We start from the raw sequence: 4,378 nt of genomic DNA on the forward strand, positions 1-4,378 counted from the left end.
TTCAATTGTTTTATTGCTTCAATCTTTGTCTTACGCTTTGTCTGATTGGTTTAACTCATTCGATAATCCCAAAATTAAGTTGGCACATATTGCGAGCTGAATCTGACCTAGTCAGTGCCTATAGGATTGCCGACCCTATAGAAGATTAAGCCCAAATTGCTAAGCCTTAGAGCTAGTTTCGGCCTTACAAGGGAATCACGAACTAGGGACTTTAGGAGGATAGGTCGGGTTAATCGCCTTGGACACAAGTGACTTAGGTTTTAATTCAATTGCTTAAACAATCTATTTTCATTATCATCGTATGCCTTCATGTTCCTTCGGATAATTGCATTGGTAAAAGATCAGTTAGGAGTAGTTTAACTTAATTAGGGGTAGAGTAACTTAATTAGGCATAGAATGACTTAGTTAGAATCAGATAACTTAGCTAGGAGTAGTATAATCCAACCTAGGAGTAGATTAACTTAAGAAAAACCAACTCAAAACCCCCTAAGCCTAGATAACACCTGAAACCAAGTAACTCGATACTTGCAGAAATAAATCCTGTGGACGATACCTGGACTTTCCAGAATTTTATTACTTGATAACAACGGGGTACACTTATCCCTTAGTGAGTCTTCTTTACCGAAGGCGCATCAAGTTTTTGGCGCCGTTGCCGGGGATTTATTTCTTCTGCAATATCGAACCAAAGGTCGATTTGTTAGTTTAGGCATTCATTGTAAATATCCTTTGTTTATAACATCTATACTTGTTTATATACTCGTTTATATTCATACTTACGTATACAAATACTTGTAGATATATTACTTCATTTCTGTAACATTACTTGTACTTATAAAAAAGTCGTTCTTCCAGCAATTATGGACAACAGAGCTCCAAAACCGTCCATGAACGATCTCAACGCGAAAATGGATTTCCTTATGGCTTCGTACAGCCGTGATAGCCAAACAAGGACACCGTTTTGCGCAAGATATGGCCAGAATCACCCCGGTGAGGTATGCCACGTCAACTACTACGTACCTAGAGGTGAGAATGTAAGTTACTTGGGTAATCGTCAAAGGTATAATTCTAAACCCCCAACTTACAACTTTTACGATCAAGAGCATACACGATATCCACCGGCGCCCTACATGGCACCCATGGATACCCTTCCATGTCCCCCTTCTAATTCTGATTTTTATGGCAGGCACACAGAGTGTTCAGAAGGAATAATGACCCTCTTAAGAGAGATATCCGTCCGACTAGCAGCCAACGAGGAGGCATGCAGGACCCTGAGCAACCAACTCGCCACAATCAGACAGGAAGAAAGGGAATGCCAGGAGGCTTTCCTCTTACAAGAGGAAACGGTTCAAGCCATCGCCCTAAGGAGCGGCAAGGAAGTGGACACACTCGTGGCACCTCAATCGCAAACACAACCATCACCGTAGGTAAGTAGGGAACCGGAAGTGGTAAGCAACCCCGGTCCCGTATCTGAAACTCCAGCTCCTGAAGTAGCTGTAGAAAAAGTAGTTAGGCCTTATGTACCAAAACTGCCATTCCCTCAGAAACAGAAAAAGGCCAACTTAGATAAGAAATTTGCTCGGTTTTCGGAAATTCTTAGTAGATTAGAAATCAATATTCCATTAATGGAAGCACTAGAGGAAATTCCGAACTATGCAAAATTTCTCAAAGACATGTTGTCGAAAAAGAAAAAGTTTGGGGAAAATGAGATAGTGGCTTTAACAGAGCAATGCTCGGCTATAATCACTCATAAATTGCCCCCCAAGCTTAAAGATCAAGGGAGCTTTACCATCCCGTGTAGGATAGGCAACATGCATATAGATAGGGCATTATGTGATTTAGGAGCAAGTATTAATCTTATGCCTTTATCAATTTTCAGGAAATTGGGACTCGGAGAGCATAAACCAACAAACATGACACTACAGCTAGCGGACAGGTCAATCGCACGACCTAGAGGCATAGTTGAAGATGTATTGGTGAAGGTGGACAAACTGATCTTCCCGGTCGATTTTGTGGTACTCGAATGGAAGAAGATGAATCCGTCCCCATTCTTCTTGGGAGACCGTTCCTTGCAACCGGTAGGACATTGATAGACGTCCATGAAGGTAAACTGGTCCTAAGGGTGCAGGACGAAGAGGTAACATTTAATGTTTACGAGTCTATGAAATTTCCTCAAGAGCGTTCCAAAAGTTGTAATTTTGTGGATGCACTAATAGATGAATGTGTAGAGGAAGTTGACCTTAACATGAGAAATGACTCTTTAGAACTCGGTCCAGGTGGTGAGGAATGTGAAAACTCGAATGAACCTTTTGAAGACCTCCCACCTGAAAAATGTTATTGGGTCAAGGGTCGAAAAGAGGACCTTGATCATGAGATCAAACCTAAACCCAAAACCTCGCTAGAGGAGCCTCCAGAGTTGGAGCTTAAGCCCTTGCCCAACAATCTGAAATATGTTTTTCTTCAACCTCCCACAGATTTACCCATTATTATTTCTTCTTTGTTGACAGTTGAACAAGAAGGAAGATTGGTGGAGGTGCTGAAGCAACATAAAGGGGCCTTTGGATGGTCAATCCACGACATCAAGGGCATTGACCCCAAAATCTGCACGCACAGGATTTTCCTTGAGGAAGAAATTAAGCCATCTGCCCAACCTCAACGACGGCTCAACCCTAACATGAAGGAGGTGGTAAAAGCCGAGGTTATAAAACTCCTCGACGCATGTATCATCTTTCCAATTTCTGATAGCCAATGGGTAAGCCCGGTTCAATGCGTGCCCAAAAAAGGGGGAACAACGGTAATGGAAAATGAAAAAGGGGAATTAATCCCAACTAGAAAGGTTACGGGTTGGCGTGTATGCATAGATTATAGAAAATTAAACGAGGCCACCCGTAAAGACCACTTTCTTTTACCATTTATTGATCAAATGTTGGAACGGTTGGCAGGGCACGAATTTTTCTGTACCTTAGATGGGTTATCCGGTTATATGCAAATTCCTGTGGACCCTTTGGACCAAGAGAAAACCACATTCACTTGTCCCTATGGAACTTTTGCATATAGGCGGATGCCCTTCGGACTGTGTAATGCCCCTGCCACATTCCAACGCTGTATGATGGCTATGTTTTCTGACATGGTCGAAGAGTTCCTAGAAATTTTCATGGATGATTTTAATGTTGTAGGACCTACTTTCGATCAATGTCTTGAAAACTTGGACCGAGTCTTAGAACGTTGTGAAGATAAAAACTTGGCACTCAATTGGAAAAAGTGCCAGTTTATGGTCCAAAACTGCATAGTGTTAGGACACAAGGTGTCAGGAAAGGGGATCGAGGTCGATCCGGCAAAAATTGAGGTGATTGAAAAACTGCCACCTCCTACCAATGTAAAATTGGTTAGGAGCTTTTTAGGACATGCAGGGTTTTATAGGCGGTTCATAAAATACTTTTCAAAAATCACTAAACCCCTCACTCAATTATTACTAAAAGATGCTGATTTTAATTTCAATGAAGAATGTATGTCTGCATTTAAATTACTGAAAAAGAAATTAATCGAAGCACCTATTATGGTAAGCCTGGATTGGTCCCTTCCCTTTGAGTTAATGTGCGATGCCAGTGATCAGGCTGTAGGAGCCTGTCTTGGGCAGAGGGTGGATAAACTTTTTCACCCAATCTTCTATGCTAGCAAAACCTTAAATGATGCACAGCAGAACTATTCAATAACTGAAAAGGAATTGCTAGCCGTAGTTTTTGCCTTTGACAAATTTAGATCTTATTTGGTGCTATCTAAGGTAATTGTTTTTACTAACCATATAGTTTTAAGGTATTTGATGAGCAAGCAAGATGCAAAACCTAGGCTGATTCGTTGGATCTTACTACTCCAAGAATTTGACATCGAGATCAGAGATAAGAAAGGAGTGGAAAACGTGATAGCGGACCACCTATCCAGGTTAGAGTCAGACCAGCAATCCTTAGAGCATGAGGCAATCAAGGAGGTATTTCCGGACGAAACGTTGTATTCGATAAAAACTCTCCCCTGGTTTGCAGACATCACGAACTACAAAGTCGGTAACATTCTTCCTCTTGATTTAGATGCAAACAAAAGACGTAAGTTTTTGTTTGAAAGCAAACAATATTTTTGGGAAGAACTTTATTTATTTCGATTCTGCACCGATGGCATGATTAGGAGATGTATACCTGAGGAGGAGGTAGAGTAAGTGATTAACATGTGTCACTCTAGGGAACCAGGCGGCCACTTTGGGCCAGATAGGACAGTGGCAAAAATCCTCCAAAGTGGATTTTGGTGGCCACAAATGCATAGTGATGTCAATAGTTATATTAAATACTGCGATGCATGTCAGAGAGTAGGGAATATCTCTAGGAGGAATGAG

This window comes from Euphorbia lathyris, chromosome 8 (genome assembly GCF_963576675.1).
Source record: "Euphorbia lathyris chromosome 8, ddEupLath1.1, whole genome shotgun sequence".
Lineage (NCBI taxonomy): Eukaryota > Viridiplantae > Streptophyta > Magnoliopsida > Malpighiales > Euphorbiaceae > Euphorbia > Euphorbia lathyris.